Genomic DNA, 19,946 nt, shown 5'->3' on the forward strand with positions numbered 1-19,946 from the left:
CTCAACCACTGCGCCACCAGGGAAGCCCCAAGGCTCTCACTTCTATACTAGGAATTTACAACTATATTTCTCCAGCAAATTGGAAATCATGTCCTCACCATCTGTTCCTCCATAACCACCTCTCTTTGGTCTAGTTCTGCCCTGAGAACACACCTAACCAGATGAGATAAGACAAGCAGCCCAGAGACAGCCCCTCCAGATGGGGACGAACACTGCTGGTCTCCCTAAGAGCTTCTGCTAGGGCATGGCTTCCAGACCCCCTCACATCCTGGGTGCCTCTTCCACTCACTCCAGCCCAACAAAGTCAGATCCATGACTCAGGACTCTCTTGATTCCAAGTGTCAAAAACCCAAGTCAACCTAATTTAAGGAAAAAAAAAAAAAATGGAGACACTGGATTTATTGGCTCAAGTACCTGAAAATCCAAGCCTGACAGGGAGGAACTCAAATGACATTACGAGCATGGGGGTGTCCCGTCACATTGGCTCCACTCTGCAGTAAGCGCTCTCTAGAGGGTTGAGGCAGGAGCAGGCTTACATCCCCGGAGCTTACCATCCCTGGGGGAAAAGAAGGCTAATAAACGCATCAAAATTGAGACCTGCTGGCCCAGATTTGGATCATATTGTCATCCTTGAACCAACCATTGTGGTCAGAGGAATGAGACATGTTGATTGCCAGGCCTGCCTACACACCTACCTGGACCTGGAAGAGGGACTGAGGCCAGGAGAAGGTTAGTTTCTCAAAGGAAAAAAAGTCAAGTTATTTTTATAAGAAATGAGAATAGATGTTGGGCAGGCAAAACCCACACATGCCTTCCAAACACTCACAGCCAAAAGCATGGTACTATGCAGTCCCATGTGGTCTGACAAGCCCAATAACGGTGAGATTCTAAGTCTTTTTGTCCTATCCAAAGGAGGAAGATGGTTTCTGGGATTCCGATGAGAGATGGGTATGACTTGGGTTCAAGTTCAAACTTTTCCTTTTTATCTCTTCTTACTTCTTCCTTCCCCAACCCACTGACACTGACCGAGACTCCATCCTGTTGAAACCAGAGGCAAAGAGAAAGGAGACACATGGTATGCCAAGGGACCTGATTCCGTTGACCTCCCGGAACCTTGGAGAACTGCTAGTCCCAAAGACCCTCCTTTCAGGGGAAAAGGAATTGGGGACTAATAGAATTATTTCAAGGTGCTCAGGGAAACTGATGGAGAAGGATCTGTTTCCAACCAATCAGTTTACACCACTCACTTTATATAATACAGATGCTTCTGTACAGGTTAGTAACCTTTAAAAAAAATCAAGTTAGCATTTAAATGCACTGTGAAAAAGATACTATAATAAAAACTAGCTACCATTTATTAAGTATCCTCTATTTGCAGGAATATTTTAAAACTCTAGGAAGTACATATTATCCCCATTTTACAGATAAGAAAACTGAGTCTCAGAACCTACCCAAGCTTCCAAGGGCAATAAGTGACAGAGCAAGGGTTTGAACCCAGGTCTGTCTGCCTCCAAAGCCCCCACTGTGTTTTCAATCACACACTCTAAAGGAAAGGAATCCCATGGCAATGCTTTTTATAACATTCTTGATAATGCCTCAGAATATCAATCTCATATATGCAAGTTTTAATATCCAAATTTGTTTACAGTGAAGTGCACCTGTGGGTTATTCTGATGGTTACTGGGAATAATCAGTATTGAATTCTTTCCAACACTGAGGTTACAGCCAAACACGACTTTGTTCATCCCCTTGAACATGCTCTGTGCTCCACTGAGCCTTCCACGTACAGTTTAACACGTGGTCAAGAGCATCAGCTATGGTGTCAGATTGCAAGACCCGGCTCCAACCAGCTGAATTGACCCTGAAAAAGTAGCTCATCCATTGAGGACCTTAGTTGTCCCTTCCATAAAATCAACGCAACAATAGGACCTATGTCATGGGATTTTTATGACGATCAAACAAAATCATCTAAGCAAAACTCTTAGCACCATACCTGGTACATAGTAAGTATCCCATAAATGTTCCTACCAGACTGTAAGCAACTTGAAGGCAGGAGTGTGTGTGTGCTTTTCTTGACCACTGCAACCCTAGAACCTAGTTCAAGACCTTGCACATTATAGACACTCAATAAACATTTGTTGAGTGAATACCTTATTAAAGCTAGCTCGCTTAATCCTGAACAAATCTATGAAGTAGGGACAGACAAGAAACACAATTCTTTTAAATGTAAAATCATTTAGGTAGTGCTAAGTTCTAGGAAAGAAAACAAACAGAAGGACAGAAAGTGACAGGGAAAAGGGGGGAAGATATGTCATAGACAGCCAAGAGCTAAATCAAGGTAGGGACAAAGCCAATGGAGGAGTGTTATGGACTAAATGTTTGCATCCCCCCAAAATCCAGATTGAAGCCCTAACCCCTAGTGTGGCTGTATTTGGAAATAAGGCCACTAGGGAAGCAACGAAGGTGAAATGAGATCATAAGGATGGGGCTCTGATCCAATAGGATTAGTGTCCTTGTAAGAAGAAACACCAGAGAGCTTGCTCTCCCTGCCCCTCTGTACACACGCTTGGAGGAAAGCCCATGTGAGCACACAGTGAGATGGAGGCCACCTACAAGCCCAGAGAAGAGGCCTCAGAATGAAACCTACCTTGTCAGCAGCTTAACCTTGGACTTCTCAGTCTCCAGACTTGTGAGACATAAGTTTCTGTTTAAGCTACCCAGACTGTGGTATTTTATGACGGCTCGAGCTGAAATAGAGCATGTTCTAGGAAAAGGGAACATCAAATGCAAAGGCCCTGAAGGAAAACAACAAGGTCCTACAGTATAGCACAGGGAACTATATTCAATATCCTGAGATAAACCATAATGGAAAAGAATATAAAAAAGAATATATAGGCACTTCCCTGGTGGTCCAGTGGCTAATACTCCATGCTCCCAATGTGAGGGGTGGGGGGTGGGGCTCAGGTTCAATCCCCGGTCAGGGAACTAGATCCCACATGCCTCAGTGAAGAGCCTGCATGCCACAACTAAAGATCCTGCATGCCGCAACTAAGACTGGGCGCAGCCAAATAAATAAATAAATATTTTAAAAAAGAATGTATATATGTGTAAAACTGGGTTAGTCTGCTGTACAACAGAAATTAATACATTATAAATCCACTGTATTCAATAAAAAAGAAATTTAAAAATAAACAGATAACAACAAAGACCTACTGTATAGCACAGAAACCTATACTCAATATTTTGTAATAACCTACATGGGAAAAGAATCATATATATATTCATACTTATTATATATATATACTTTGCTGTATGTGGCCTTTATTATGTTGAGGCAGGCTCCCTCTATGCCCACTTTCTGGAGAGTTTTTATCATAAATGGGTGGTGAATTTTGTCAAAAGCTTTTTCTGCATCTATTGAGATGATCATATGGGTTTTTTTTCTTCAATTTGTTAATATGGTGTATCACATTGATTGATTTGCGTATATGGAAGAATCCTTGCATCCCTGAGATAAATCCCACTTGATCATGGGGTATGATCCTTTTAATGTATTGTTGGATTCTGTTTGCTGGTATTTGGTTGAGGATTTTTGTATCTATATTCATCAGTGATATTGGTCTGTAATTTTCTTTTTTTGTAGTATCTTTGTCTGGTTTTGGTATCAGGGTGATGGCGGCCTCATAGAATGAGTGTGGGAGTGTTCCTTCCTCTGCAGTTTTTTGGAAGAGTTTGAGAAGGATGAGTGTTAGCTCTGCTCTAAATGTTTAATAGAATTCACCTGTGAAGCCATCTGGGCCTGGACTTTTGTTTGTTGGAAGATTTTTTTTTTTTTTTTTTTTGTGGTATGCAGGCCTCTCACTGTTGTGGCCTCTTCCCGTTGCGGAGCACAGGCTCCAGACGCGCAGGCTCAGCGGCCATGGCTCACGGGCCCAACCGCTCCGCGGCATGTGGGATCTTCCCGGACCGGGGCACGAACCCGTGTCCCCTGCATCGGCAGGCGGACTCTCAACCACTGCGCCACCAGCGAAGCCCTGGTGGAAGATTTTTAAACACAGTTTCAATTTCATTAATTGTGATTGGTCTGTTCATATTTTCTATTTCTTCCTGGTTCAGTCTTGGAAGCTTATACCTTTCTAAGAATTTGTCCATTTCTTCCAGGTTGTCCATTTTATTGGCATAGAGTTGCTTGTAGTAGTCTCTTAGGATGCTTTGTATTTCTGCAGTGTCTGTTGTAACTTTTCCTTTTTCATTTCTAATTCTATTGATTTGAGTCCTCTCCCTCTTTTTCTTGATGAGTCTGGCTAATGGTTTATCAATTTTGTTGATCTTCTCAAAGAACCAGCTTTTAGTTTTATTGATCTTTGCTACTGTTTTCTTTGTTTCTATTTCATTTATTTCTGCTCTGATCTTTATGATTTCTTTCCTTCTACTAACTTTGGGTTTTGTTTGTTCTTCTTTCTCTAGTTCCTTTAGGTGTAAGGTTAGATTGTTTGAGATTTTTGTTTCTTGAGGTAGGCTTGTATTGCTATAAACTTCCCTCTTAGAACTCTTTTTGCTGCATCCCATAGGTTTTGGATCATCGTGTTTTCATTGTAATTTGTCTCTAGGTATTTTTTTAGTTCGTCTTTGATTTCTTCAGTGATCTCTTGGTTATTTAATAACGTATTGTTTAGCTTCCATTTGTTTGTGTTTTTTACATTTTGTTCCTTGTAGTTGATTTCTAATCTCATAGCGTTGTGGTCAGAAAAGATGCCTGATATGAGTTCAATTTTCTTAAATTTTTCGAGGCTTGATTTGTGACCCAAGATGTGATCTATCCTGGAGAATGTTCCATGTGCACTTGAGAAGAAAGTGTAATCTGCTGTTTTTGGATGGAATGTCCTATAAATATCAATTAAATCTATCTGTTCTATTCTGTCATTTAAAGCTTGCGTTTCCTTATTAATTTTCTCTTTGGATGGTCTGTCCATTGGTGTAAGTGAGGTGTTAAAGGCCCCACTGTTATTGTGTTACTGTCGATTTCCTCTCTTATAGCTGTTAGCAGTTGCCTTATGTATTGAGGTGCTCCTATGTTGGGTGCATATATATTTATAATTATTATATCTTCTTCTTGGATTGATCCCTTGATCATTATGTAGTGTCCTTCCTTCTCTCTCGTAACAGTCTTTATTTTAAAGTCTATTTTATCTATATGAGTATTGCTACTCCAGCTTTCTTTTGATTTCCATTTGCATGGAATATCTTTTTCCATCCCCTCACTTTCAGTCTGTATGTGTCCCTAGGTCTGAAATGGGTCTCTGTAGACAGCATATATATGGGTCTTGTTTTTGTATCCATTCAGCGAGCCTGTGTCTTTTGGTTGGAGCATTTAATCTATTCACATTTAAGGTAATTATTGAATGTATGTTTCTATTACCATTTTCTTAATTGTTATGGGTTTGTTTTTGTAGGTCCTTTTCTTCTCTTGTGTTTCCCATTTAGAGAAGTTCCTTTAGCATTTGTTGTAGAGCTGGTTTGGTGATGCTGAATCCTCTTAGCTTTTGCTTGTCTGTAAAGCTTTTGATTTCTCCATCGAATCTGAATGATATCCTTGCTGGGTAGAGTAATCTTGGTTGTAGGTTCTTCCCTTTCATCACTTTAAATATGTCATGCCACTCCCTTCTGGCTTGTAGAGTTTCTGCTGAGAAATCAGCTGTTAACCTTATGGGAGTTCCCTTGTATGTTATTTGTCGTTTTTCCCTTGCTGCTTTCAATAATTTTTCTTTGTCTTTAATTTTTGTCAATTTGATTATTATGTGTCTAGGCATGTTTCTCCTCGGGTTTATCCTGCCTGGGACTCTCTGCGCTTCCTGGACTTGGGTGGCTCTTGCCTTTCCCATGTTAGGGAAGTTTTCGACTATAATCTCTTCAAATATTTTCTCTGGTCCTTTCTCTCTCTCTTCTCCTTTTGGGACCCCTATAATGCGAATGTTGTGGTGTTTAATGTTGTCCCAGAGGTCTCTTAAGCTGTCTTCATTTCTTTTCATTCTTTTTTCTTTATTCTGTTCCATGGCAGTAAATTCCACCATTCTGTCTTCCAGGTCACTTATCCGTTTCTCTGCCTCAGTTATTCTGCTATTGATGCCTTTTAGTGTATTTTTCATTTCAGTTATTGTATTGTTTATCTCTGTTTGTTCTTTAATTCTTCTAGGTCTTTGTTAAACATTTCTTGCATCTTCTCGATCTTTGCCTCCATTCTTTTTCAGAGGTCCTGGATCATCTTCACTATCATTATCCTGAATTCTTTTTCTGGAAGGCTGCCTATCTCCACTTCATTCAGTTGTTTCTCTGGGGTTTTATCTTGTTCCTTCATCTAGTACAAAGTCCTCTGCCTTTTCATTTTGTCTGTCTTTCTGTGAATGTGGTTTTCCCTCCACAGGCTGCAGAATTGTAGTTCTTCTTGCTTCTGCTGTCTGCTCTCTGGTGGATGAGGTTATCTAAAAGGCTTGTGCAAGCTTTCTGATGGGAGGGACTAGTGGTGGGTAGAGCTGGGTGTTGCTCTGGTGGGCAGAGCTCAGTAAAACTTTAATCTGCTTGTCTGCTGATGGGTGGGCTGGGTTCGCTCCCTGTTGGTTGTTTGGCCTGAGGTGACCCAGCACTGGAGCCTACCCCTCTTTGGTGGGGCTAATGGCAGACTCTGGGAGGGCTCACGCCAAGGAGTACTTCCCAGAACTTCTGCTGCCAGTGTCTTTGTCCCCACGATGAGCCACAGCCACACCCCACCTCTGCAGGAGACCCTCCAACACTAGCAGGTAGGTCTGGACAGTCTCCTACGGGGTCGCTGCTCCTTACCCAGGGTCCCTACGCACACACTACTTTGTGTGTGCCCTCCAAGAGTGGAGTCTCCGTTTCCCCCAGTCCTGTCGAAGTCCTGCAATCAAATCCCTCTCATCTTCAAAGTCTGATTCTCTAGGAATTCTTCCTCCCATTGCCGGACCCCCAGGTTGGGAAGCCTGACATGAGTCCCAGAACCTTTACTCCAGTGGGTGGACTTCTGTGGTATAAACGTTCTCCAGTTTGTGAGTCATCCACCCAGCAGTTATGGGATTTAATTTGATTGTGATTGCGCCCCTCCTACCGTCTCACTGTGGCTTCTCCTTTGTCTTTGGATGTGGGGTATCTTTTTTGGTGAGTTCCAGTGTCTTCCTGTCAATAATTGTTCAGCAGTTCGTTGTGTTTCCAGTGCTCTCGCAAGAGGGAGTGAGCACACGTCCTATTCTGCCATCTTGAACCAATCTCTCACTTTGCTGTATACCTGAAACTAATACAACGTTGTAAATCAACTATATTCTATATTTCAATTAAAAACAAAAAAAAGGCCTTGTAGGAGCTTGGTAGTCAAAGAACAGCAGAAGGCGGGTAAATGAGCAAGAGAGAAAGTAGTAAGACAGGACTTCCCTGGTAGCACAGTGGTTAAGAATCTGCCTGCCAATGCAGGGGACACAGGTTCGATCCCTGGTCTGGGAAGATCCCACATGCCGCAGGGCAACTAAGCCCACGCACCACAGCTACTGAGCCTGTGCGCTACAGCCTGAGAGCCACAACTACTGAGCCCACGCGCCGCAACTACTGAAGCTTGCGTGCTCTAGGGCCTGCATGCTGCAATTACTGAGCCCACATGCTGCAACTACTGAAGTCCGCGCACCTAGAGCCCATGCTCCGCGACAGGAGAAGCCACCGCAATGAGAATCTCACACACCGCAACGAAGAGTAGCCCCTGCTCACCACAAGCAGAGAAAGCTCGCGTGCAGCAATGAAGACCCAATGCAGCCAAAAACAAAAAAGTAGTAAGACAGAGGATCAGAAAGCCAGGCCCGTCCTGCCCCACAGGCTCTGATAGCAGAGGGCCAGGAGAAAGCCACTACCCCCAGATGAAATCATTATCATCATCACCATAATATTTAACAAGGACAACTGATTCTTTCTCAAACTTATATAAACAAAGGACTTTTTGGGAAACTAAGGTACTTTTATAGTTCTATGGATAAATCATATTCTTGCCATGCAAATTCAGTTTCTACACTAATCAGACTGCTATGCCCATGACCCACTGTGATACTGTAGAGCAACCGGTGGAAACAGAATCCCTTCCTCACCCTCAGACAATGCCAATGCCAATGCCAAATGTGTTCCAACTATGACCCACCAAAGCCATGACCCTCAACCCAAGCTGGGACCCACATGAAAGGTACTAGGGAAAGGTTCCCATTTCTCTGCACTATCAGATCTGGTCAAGACTGTTGTTCTTCACAGCAGGGTGGATCAGCAGACCTAGTTAATGCTGAAATCACTGGAGGTAATTAAACAGGCAGGACTGGGCTTGGCCTCAGAGAGGAAGGGAGGAGGGGGCTATGCAGATTTTCCTTTCTTCAGTGTCAACATTATAAAATTGGCATTGGTACCTACTTCCTCCTGATGCCATTTAGTTTTGGAGGCAAAAACCCAGGGGAAAGGAGTCAGATGGATTGGGAAGTCAGATGCAGAGGTCAACGTTGGGGTCTGTAGTTTTATGCAAAAATGTCTGCTTTTTATCTAAAGTGAGGATTTGCAACTGGGATCGATTTTGCCCACCCCTACCCGCCTGGGGCCCTTTGGCAACATGTGGAAACATGGTCCTCGGGCTATGTCATTCTTTCAAAGGTCGTGGACTGCCTCCTTCCCTCCTGTTTCAGAATCAAGTCAAAATGGAAGTTTATGGTGAGAATGCAAAGGTATTATGGAAACAAAGCCCAGACAGAACATATGGGCTTAGAAAGCCACCAGGAATCAGAGTGCCCAGTGCTCTCTGTCATCTCTACCTCCGTTTTGTCTCCCAAAAGATGACTTTCTTCTCAACCGTCTTGCATATAGTCTAGTAATATACTACGCTCAGCCCCACTTTGACTCTAAAAGTCCCCATGTCTCTCGGCTTGGCTGCCCTTAGTTAACTGGCTTCCTCTGTCAATACCCCAGTGATAATTCCCAGAGGAGGGATTAGATGGGTGTAGCCTGGGCCATTCTTCAAGATGACTCTGGCCGCAGCCAGACGACTGCAACTTCATGAGAGACTCTGACAGAGAACTGGCTAAATGAGCCTTGTCAAGCCTGAGGACCATAAGCAAAAGGGGACCCCTGTGGGTGGGGGAAATGAAACAGGAGGGAGGGAGGCAGGGCACAAGCTTTGAAAGAATGACATAGCCCGAGGATATGATATAAACTGATTAGAACCAAATGGGTGCAAGATGGTGGACAAGTCGACTTCCACTAGACCTTGAGCTTCAGTATACGCTCACATCAGCAAGCTAAATGACACACCCACAGGCGCCATGACAGTTCCAAGATCAACCATAAGGATCAAAAAGTGGGCGGTGGCCCAATTCCTGGAAATGCCCGCCCCTTCCCGAAATAGCTGGAATGCTCCTCCCACTCATTAGCCTATGAAATTACCCACCACTATAAAAACTAACAACCTCCCATACCCTGCTGCCTTTCTCACCTTCTGAGGTGGCCCACACTCTGTCTGTGGCGTGTGTTTCTCCCAAGGCCGCTCTCGCCTTCTGAGGTGGCCCATACTCTGTGGAGTATGTTTCTCTCTAAATAAATCCATTTCTTACCTATCACTTTGTCTCTCACTAAATTCTTTCTACAATGAGACATCAAGAACCTGAGCTTTGGGCTTCCCTGGTGGTGCAGCGGTTGAGAGCCCGCCTGCCGATACAGGGGACACAGGTTCGTGCCCCGGTCCAGGAAGATCCCACATGCCGCGGAGCGGCTGGGGCCGTTGAGCCATGGCCGCTGAGCCTGCGCGTCCGGAGCCTGTGCTCCACAACGGGAGAGGCCACAACAGTGAGAGGCCTGCGTACCGCAAAAAAGAAAAACAAAAAAAACCCTGAGCTTCATTAAGCCCTGAAACCAGGTGTGTGATCTCAGTTGGAAGACTGTGGGTTTTGGCCAGGTTCAAGTCTCGGCTGTGTGGGTTCAGGTCCCAATCTGAGGTGCACGGTTTCAGAAAGTTTGGTGACACTGTTGTCTGCTGTAATGCCAAAAAGTAGGAAACATACCTCATAAACATGATGATCTGACCAACCTGCCTCTAGTAAAATACAAAGAAGAGAGAGAAGCTAAAAAAAGGAACTTTTTTGGTTTTCAAGCAGAACGCAGAGGTTATGTAAAAGCCAGTGTTTTCTGGGTTTGAAAATAAAACTACTTCTCACTCCCAGCTTCTCCAGAGGGCAAACTATTCTCAAATTAAAATGGCTTTCCAGCAAAGGATGAGCATTGCATCTTTTGTTAAGAGCTCAGAGAGGCTTAAGGTACTTCATCAACCATTCCAAACAGACAAAATCCTTCTAAAGAGCTTGAGGGTGTGCCTTCCTATCTCCATAAACAACAGGATTTCTGAGATTCTTAAGGGCGCTGTCCCACAGTGGTTTGAAAAGGCATCCAAGGTAGAAAAGGACTTACAGGAGCCAAAAAGATTTGTGTCATGGTTTTTTTCCCCATGCAAGGAACTCCAGTAAAAATCATAAAAATCCTCAAAGTTTTTTTAGAATCAGTTTGAACAAAAAGAGAAGGAGATACATAACACTATGATACAGAGCTCTGACTTCTGTAGGAACTAAGGCCCCCCACCCAGATGGAGGATGCTAACTGCATGCTAAGACCCCAGGCTGCTCAGAACCTAACGAATGATAATATTGACCTTTCCTGACCCTCACGACTTCAGTCAACTCAAGCTCTGTCAACCTTTGCCCCAATTCTAGGCTAAATTCTCTGCTCCAGCCCCTTCATGAATATGTATATACCCTTAGCTTAAAACTTCCCCAGTTTTGTTTGGGGGAAGATCCCAGGTGTTCTCCTTGCTTACTGCAAGTAATAAATCCTTCCTTCTCCCACTCTTTGACTTGGTTATGTCATTTGGCTTCCACATCCACCAAGAGGTAAACCCAGTTTGCGGGTAACAGGCAGAGCTGCAGAGAAACATTGACTAGAACTGGACCCTAATCAAGGAACCCACAATACATTTACTGCAGCATTCAGATGCCTAGCCCACAGATGGATGTTAGGTATGGAAGACAGGTAAGTTATCTTTTTACTTCACAGATACTCAGATCAAGACTCATTCTTGGGCTTCCCCGGTCGGTGGTGCAGTGGTTAAGAATATGCCTGCCAATGCAGGGGACACGGGTTTGAGCCCTGGTCTGGGAAGATCCCACATGCCACAGAGCAACAAAGCCCATGAGCCACAACTACTGAGCCTGCATGCCACAACTGCTGAAGCCTGTGCACCTAGAGCCCATGCTCCGCAACAAGAGGAGCCACTGCAATGAGAAGCCCGTGCACCGCAACGAAGAGTAGCACCTGCTCGCCACAACTAGAGAAAGCCCGCGCGCAGCAGCGAAGACCCAATGCAGCCAAAAATAAATAAATAAATAAATAAAATTTTTGTAATTCATAAAAAAAAAAGACTCATTCTTGAAGAGCTGTAACTAAGAAACCACACTCAAGGCACCTCCAGTCATACCTGGAAATGATACCAAAGACGAGATCCTGGACTTCAAGCCTGAACCTGATGGCATGAGAAGTTTGGGAGCGTCTCGTGATGGAACAAGTTCATTTTGCTGAAAGAGGAAAAGAAATAATTTGTGGTCAGAAGCAGACTGTGGCAGTTTTTAAATATGGCCTCTAAATTCTTTGACGTTCATGGAATGTCTCCTTCCCCTCAATCTTGGCTTGATCCATAGAAAATAGCAGAAGTGGCCCTTTGCCCATTTCTGGCCCAGGCCTTTAGAAATGAGCAGCTTCTACTTCCTTCCGTTTCCTTTTGGATCCCACCTATCACACTTTGAGGGAGTCCAGGCCACAGCGAGAGGCCAAGTGTATGTGTTCCAGCAGAGAGTCCCAGGGAGATCCCAGTCAGCCTCAGGGGCCAGACCTGAGGGTAAGAAATGCTTTAAGATGACTCCAGCCCTGGCTGATATCCGACCACAACCAGATGACAGACAGTGAGAGAGACACAACTAGGAGAGCCCAGTCAGGTCCCAGAACCATCTGAGGTAATAATTAAATGAATGTTTTGAAGCCACTAAGCTTTGGAGTGATTTGTTACACAGCAATCGATAACCAGAACAAATACTTTCAGTAGTTTATATAATCTCAAATTGTTGGAATGTGTGACAATGAGCATAAATAACTTTAAAAATTATAAGGAGTCACTAAAATAAAAAAATAAATTAAAATTTACTATTAAAATGACACAAGGCTTTGGAATCAGCAAGAACTACATTCAAATCCTGGTAGGCATCCGATGAGTTGTATGACATTAGATAAGCTACCTAGCCTCTCTGATTCCCAGTTCCTTTCTCATTAAAATAGAGTTAGTTAAGAACACCTATCATATAAGGTTGTTGTGAGGTTTAAAATCAGAGAATAAACGTAAATCCCTTAGCCCAGTGCCTGGTAGTTGCTCAAAAAACAGCTCTCATCATTGTTGCCAACATGATGGCTAGCAAGGTCTCTGGTGATGAACAGCCCGCCTCTCATGTAAGAGCACTAAGAGCTCTTTTAAGCAGGCTGACCAAGTGCCAGTTTGCCTTGTGCAACACTGGCTGGATGACTGTGGAAATACGCATTCCAAATAGGGCTTAGGCATTTGTTTGGTTCCAGATGGAAATCCCTCTAGTACAGTTGCTGTTGGAAATAGGCTCACCTAGACTTGAGCATCAGTGGGTATGAAGTGAGAGGTGAGAGGAGAACAAGGTAAAGGAGATAGACTTCTATACCATGGACAAGACCAGCGCTGTACACAAGCAGTCAGTTTCTGAAGAGTGGATGGAGGATCTAGTTTGATTTCATGTTAGCTAGTCAATTCAGCTAGTTGAATGTTAATTAAAAACTGACTTTCACAAAGACCTAAAGTTCATGCCACAGAACAGCCAAAGCAAGAGGCGGTGAGGCTCATGACATAAGGAAGCTTGCGATCCAGTTAAGGATGTTAATTCGGTCATTCTTACACTTCTTCACTCATTCCACCAGAATGTCTTCCCCTAGCTGGTCTCTTTTTTTTTTTTTTAACGGTACGTGGGCCTCTCACTGTTGTGGCCTCTCCCATTGCAGAGCACAGGCTCCAGACGCGCAGGCTCAGCGGCCATGACTCACGGGCCCAGCCACTCCACGGCATGTGGGATCTTCCTGGCCCAGGGCACGAACCCAAGTCCCCTGCATCGGCAGGCGGACTCCCAACCACTGCGCCAATGGGGAAGCCCTGGTCTCTTTGCCTCTAGTCCCACCTAACTGCTATCTTTACCACAACCCAAGTAAACTTTATAAAATGTGCTTCTAATCCTGACACTCTCAGGCTTTTAAATCTTTGGTGGGTCCCTGTTGTTCTTTGAACAAAGTCCAAACTCTTTAACATGGTTCAGAAAAAAAACTCTGTCTGGTTTAAAACCCTCCAATGGTATCACATTGCTTCTAGAATGGAATCCAAACTCTTCCCTGTGCCCTCCTAAGCCTTGCATGAACTGGATCCTCTCTGACCTCACCTCTCCCCATGCTCTACCTCCCCTCCCTCATTCCACTCCAGGCACGCTGGCCATCTTCTTGTTTCCCCCAGCATGCCTCAGAGCCTTTGCACTTGCTCTCGCCTCTGCTTAGAGTACTCTTTCTTGAGTTCTTCGCACAGCTGATTCCTTCTTAAACCTCCCTAACCATCCAATCTGTTACACACACATCAAAGAGTCAGTTGACTTTCTTAACAGCACTTATCATAAGCTGTAATTATCTCACTTCTTTATCTGTAGGCCCCATGAAAGCAGGAATCCTATCAGCCAGGGTCACTGCAATATCCTCAACTCACAGAACAGTGCCTAGTATACAGTGTGTGCTCAAACTTTGTTTTGAATGAATGACTCTCCATTTTGCAGACTTGGAATCCAAAGCTCAGACAGCTCAGGAGACTCGCTTAAGCAGCAGAGCTGAGTCTGACTGATTTTGAAGTCCATGCTCTAGACCAGTGCTGCTCAAAGCAGCTGGTCAGAGAACTATCTGTTACCGGTCCAAGCCTAAGGCAGTGACGGACTGCACCAAAACAGGGAAGAATACAATGCTACTTTCATGGAGCATATCTTGCTATGAAAAAAATAGCGGCTGAACTGCAAACAGTGTGCCTAGTGATGTCGTTGATGTATTACATTCTGTGGCAAGCTCCCTATCGAATGGGGAGCTAATCACAAACAGGTGGTGTCGGCACTCACCTGTGCCCCACGCTTAGATTAGCATTAGTCTGGCGACCACACCGTACTCCTTACTCTTCTTCATGCCTTAGCCAATGACTTCCTATGAAGCACCTGCTTTATTCCTGGCTCCTTCTTCCTCTCTTCTGTGGGCTGGTGCACAGGAAGTGTCTGACAATTTGTATTGCAGATGAAGAGAATATTGAGAAGGTTTTTTGCTTTTTTTTTTTTAATGTAGTTTTTCAAAGCCAGCAAACAAACCTATTTTTTTTTATTATTCCCCAGTTTTGGAATTTTCATGAGGCTCCAAGCTCCAGAAAGCTATTCTTGCTGGCTAGTTGGCTAAGCTCTCAGTCAGAGTCCTGATTTCCAAAGCAGAACTGTGCAAACTATTTTTATTATACACACTGGCCTCACAGCCTAAGGCAGTGACAGCCTGAAAAATCCTGTGATGCCGGGGCCTGTCCTTATGTGCTCTTAATCTCTAATTATACTGGTGCAGAGCTCCCTAACCAGAATCTGCCCCCATTCTCCATCACCATGGGCTTTCTATCAGTGCTTTCACTTCTAACCTCACCAAATAGCCCCCCAAACACATACACGCGCACACACACACACACACACACACACACACACATAAATACCCCATGCCAAGATAGCATGCTAGTAAGAAAGACTTGCTCAGTCATTCAAATATTCAATGAGAGCTTTCTCTGTGTCAGGAACTGTGCTAAGAGTTAAGGATTAAAAAACACAGTCCTTGTCCTCTGGGATCTTTCTGAGCTGAGTCAGGAAGTCAGACGAAATATGACGCAAACAGTGTCACGATGAATGCTATGAACAAAAGTCCTAAAGTTTTCTAAGATGTCAAACAGGCACCCTAATCTAGTCTGCTTGCATACGGTAGTGAGAGCAGAAGAGACATTTAAATGGCAGCTTGAATATCAGCGTGAATGCTTTGTCTCTGCAGGAGTCACCACCAGAGTTGTCATGGCCAGCGACTGTATCAAGCACTTTAGATGCAGGAAGTCATTTCGTCTTCACAAAGGCTGAAGGCATGGGAGCCATTTTTATCCTCATTTTACAGATGAGGAAACCAAGACACAGAGAGGAAAAAGTACCACTCGAAAGCTTCACAATCAATCAGAGATCAGGACCTAGTTCTGCTGGATTGTGATGTCTAGCTTTTAACCATTGCACTCTGCTCTAATATGGTCAAAGCCTTTATAAATAAATACACTTGCGTACATGTCCCAGGGCCAGGAAGAGGTCCGTCTATAATTAGAGCTGTCCCTGATTAAACATGGTGTTAGGAAATACACAATGGTTCCCGGGTGCTACGCTCTTCAGTGTTATGCCCATAAAGTACGATTCACTCCTACTAAATTGCCTTTGTTGTCAGTAATTATTGGTTCTGGAAGTTTCTAGAAGGATGAGTTTCCAGGTTGCATCTGAAGGACTTGAACCCAAACTCATCCAATTTAATCATTTGTGAGCCAACTTCCTGGATCAGACCCCATACTAGACTTGCGGATATCAAGCAGAATAAGTCACAACCCTAGCCCTCAAAGAGTTCATCTGGTATTGAAGGAGACAGGTGAGTAAATGGACCGCTATGTTATAATGCAATGAGTGGTAAACATAGAAGCATGTACAGGGACCAGAAGTAGCATAGAGGAAAGGAAGTCTTTCCAGAGGAGGGGGTTTCTGGGTTGGGTTTTAAAGTATAAATAGGCTTTCAATGGGAACTCAAGAGAGAGGTTTACACATGCATAAGAGGTAACAGCAATGGGCAGTAGCATGTACTCAGTTTACTATAAGCAGTTTTGTCTTACCAGAGCATATAATGAAGGGTGCAGAGAGGCAAGAGATACAGCTAAAGAGGTTCCCAGCATCCAATCACGATGGGTCTTATGTCCTAGGATGGGATTTTATCCTGAAGACAATACTGCGGGAGAGGCATGGTTCTAAGCCCTGGAAATGATACAGTCTGGTTTGCTTTTGAGAAAACTCACTCTGGCATCAGTAAGGAGGCCAGATGGGATAAAGTCAGCCAAGAGGCAGGAAGGACCTTTAAGAGTATAAATGTCAGATGCAGAGGCTGGTGCTCAGACGAGAGCAGTGAGGTTAGACAGGAAGGAGTAGATGCGAGGATAACAACAAGAGGACCGGGTGACTGGCTGGATGTGGACTGTGAGGGGGCGAGAGGAGGCCAGGATGACGCCCAACTTTCTGTGCTGGGCGAGTGGGTGGGTGCTGGTACCATGAGCTGAGGCAGGGCCTTTAGGAAAGTGAGTGGGCAAGAGAAGAGGGGGTGGGAGGACGACGAGCTCCTATCTGGACTAGCTAAGGTTACTGAGCCAGGGGGTGGGGATCAGCGGGCAGGGCAGAGCTCCAGAGAGAGGCTCTTCTCTGTTCCCACAGGGAAATACCTGACAGGACTCATTCCTGGGCAGGGCAGGAGTATGTGACACCCAAGCTGTGGGTGCCTCTAAGATGCAAACCGTCAACTACTGAAACCAGCTGACTGCTATAACAAAGCATGCGTTGTGTCCCGCATCTGAGGAGAGGATGGCCCTAGAGCAGGGGTCCCCAACCCCTGGGCCAAGGACCAGTACAGGTCCGAGGCCTGTTAGGAACCGGAGGTGAGTGGCGGCTGAGTGAGCAAAGCTTCATCTGCCGCCTGGACCATCCCCCTCCCGGCCCCAAACCGTGGAAAAACTGTCTTCCACGAAACCGGTCCCTGGTGCCAAAAAGGTTGGGGAGCGCTGCCCTAGAGGATCAGTAAGACCAAGGCAGAACCCTTGATGTCCCGCTTATTTATTCCCCATGCTCCCCTTCTTTGTAAGTGACACTACCGTACACCCTAGAGCTCAAGCCCAAACCCTACAACTTACCCTTCAAGCCTCCCTTTCCCTCCCCCCACCCACTTCATCTAATTCATCTTCAACCACCACTCTATCTCTCAAACACCCCGTCACTCGTGATCCCTCATCCTGCGTTGTTATCTTCATAAGCATTTATGCTATCTACATATACTATCTAATTTATACTACTGAATCTAACACTCTACGTCGGTCTACTTGCTTGCTGACTATGTCCCCATTGGAATATAAGCTCCAAGAGGATGGGGGCTTTGTCCTGTTCTTCATCATATCCCTCATCCCTACAACAGTGCCTGGCGCACTGTAGGAACTCCATAAGCGTTTCTTAAATGACGTTCCGCATCTGAGCACTTCTCTCTCGCTCTCTCTGCTGCCACCACACGGATTCAAACCCTCTCACAGTTCCCGGAGTGCTTCCAGCGCACACTTGGCAACTGATGGCATGTGGGCCAGGACGGAGGGGGAGGAGCCCGAGGTGACGAGCCTTTACAAGTCCTGGTACCTCTCCAATCCACCCATTTTTCACGAAGCAGCCGGAGTAGCCCTCTAAGATCAGAGATCATCTCACTCCCCTGCTTAAAATCTTCCAGTGGTCCTCAAGGCCCAGCATGCCCACCTCTGCAACTCCACCTCCGATCACTTTACCCCTTGCTCTCTACTCCACGTGCTCTGCTTCTGTCCCTCCACCCAACTGACCTTCAGTACCAGCCACACCTCTGTCCTCCCCAGCAATCTGCAGGGATCTCCGCTCATACACCGCCTCCTCAGAGAAGCCTTCTCTGACCATCCAAGCTGAAGTGCAGCCCTCCTCCTCTCCTGCAATCCCAGGCACCCTCCAGCACGTCCACCTGGTTACTGCCTTCACATCACTTATCACAGCCTGTTCTCCACAAGCCGTTTACTGAATTGTTGACTTGATTATTGTTTCTCTCTTTCTTACCTCTCTCTCCCCCGGCATGTATTCCAGTGTCCAGAACAGAGTCAAGGCTCAATTATTATTTGTTGGACAGAACTGTGTTTCCACTAGCGTGATGGTGATGATGATGGTAATGATGATGTCGATGACGCTCATGCTAATGACGCTCCCCACGATGAGACGCTGGTTTGATTCTGTGGATTCAAGGACTGACTGGAGCATGTTCTTGACCATCTAATTAGAGACAGAACCCATTGTTACCAGCTTGGTCTGGGCTTTGAAGCTAGAATGTGTGTGTGTTTGTGTTTGTGTGTGTGTGTTTTCTTCATACCAGGAGACCTCACAGTCATCATTAGGTACAATCTACCACCTGTCTCCAGGGAGACCCACTCAGTAAAAGCAAAATGAGCAGGTGTCAGGTCTCCTCTGTCACTCTGCAAGATGGGGCGGATTAACTGTGTTTGGTAGACAATAAATATTGAGACAGGAAGTGCTCAGATCAAGAACTTCTCTTGGACCCTTTAGATGTTCTTTGCAGCTCCTGCACTCACTCTGCCGGAAGGATTCTGAGGACATGCTAGGGAAGAGAGAAAATGCAGTTGACCAGACAGCGCTGGAGGGAGGGATTAGGGCTGATAGCCAACAGGGGCTGCAGAAGAAAGATTCTGGCCAGAAACTGAAGCATGATGACCTGTCAGTTTCAGTAACACTGGGGAAAACTTGAACTCATCTCCTACTGCTCCTAAAAAAGAGGCATATGTTAATGAACCTCAATTCAGAGATGGAAGAAATCTCAAACAATTGTTTCATTTTACAGATGTGTAACTTGAACCCAGAGTGGAGAAAGGACTTTCCCAGGGTCATACAGAAATTCCATAACTGATCTAAGGCTAGGATTCTCACTATTTGAAGGTCAGTGTTTTTCTCACACACGACAACACAGGTGCAAGCCTAACACTGAAGCTAAATTAAACTAAGTTATCCATGTATGGCCACAGAAACTAGCAAAAGCCTGTGTCCAAAACTTACCCAAGGGAATTCCCTGGTGTGGCGGTGCAGTGGTTAGGACTCCACGCTTTCACTGCTATGGGCCCAGGTTCAATCCCTGGTCAGGGAACTAAGATCCCACAAGCCGTGCCCCGCGGCCAAAAAAACAAAAACAAAAAACTTACCCAAATTCCTATGGCTCGGGCTTCCCTGGTGGCGCAGTGGTTGAGAGTCTGCCTGCCGATGCAGGGGACAAGGGTTCGTGCCCCAGTCCGGGAAGATCCCACATGCCGCGAAGTGGCTGGGCCCGTGAGTCATGGCCGCTAAGCCTGCGCGTCCGGAGCCTGTGCTCTGCAACGGGAGAGGCCACAACAGTGAGAGGCCTGCGTACCGCAAAAAAAAAAAAAAAAAAAAAAATTTCTATGGCTCTCATTTCCAGCTCACTTTCCTCTTGGTTCATGGCCAGCCTATTACAAGGCACAGGTATCACTTCCCCTTTGACTTCCAAGCAGGTGCTACCAAATGAGGCAGGAATATCTGTTGGTAGACAACAGGGTTGCACACGAGACTTAAGCAGCAGGTGAATCATATGAGATAGTGAACACTCTTTGAAGCCATGTCAATCAGAAGTCATGGCTCTCACTCCAAAAAAATGTGGGAAAACAGGACCATTCAAGAATATCGAGTGTTCTGTGTGGGATGGAATGACTTGGGGAAAATAAGAGGAAAAGAAGGTTAACTTAGAACCCACTCAGGGTTCTAAGTTATCAGGTCACATATCTGGGAGCTCAGAAGAATGTTTCTATAAAAAATATAAATAAAAATATATTTCTAAATAACAAATGTGGAAACTGAGATCAAAATAACAAAAGATAAGGAACCACAAAGCACCAATCAGACCTC

General features: G+C 45.1%; 1 long non-coding RNA gene across 2 annotated transcripts; it reads right to left on the reverse strand.

Annotated features, from left to right (window-relative positions):
* Positions 1 to 7,094: 7,094 nt before the first annotated feature.
* Positions 7,095 to 19,269, reverse strand: LOC113608242 (uncharacterized). 2 transcript variants are annotated; one of them, XR_003428276.1, is made up of 4 exons: positions 19,229 to 19,269; positions 18,081 to 18,290; positions 11,546 to 11,642; positions 7,095 to 7,303 (listed from the first exon to the last, which is right to left on the reverse strand). It is a non-coding gene; the product is annotated as an uncharacterized LOC113608242 (long non-coding RNA). The 2 variants fall into 2 exon arrangements; XR_003428275.1 differs by lacking the exon at positions 19,229 to 19,269 and having other exon boundaries at positions 18,081 to 19,169.
* Between the last annotated feature and the right edge of the window lie 677 nt (positions 19,270 to 19,946).

Source organism: Aethalodelphis obliquidens, unplaced genomic scaffold (assembly GCF_003676395.1).
Source record: "Aethalodelphis obliquidens isolate GAN/ISIS:26980383/991018 unplaced genomic scaffold, ASM367639v1 scaffold52, whole genome shotgun sequence".
Classification (NCBI taxonomy): Eukaryota; Metazoa; Chordata; class Mammalia; order Artiodactyla; family Delphinidae; genus Aethalodelphis; species Aethalodelphis obliquidens.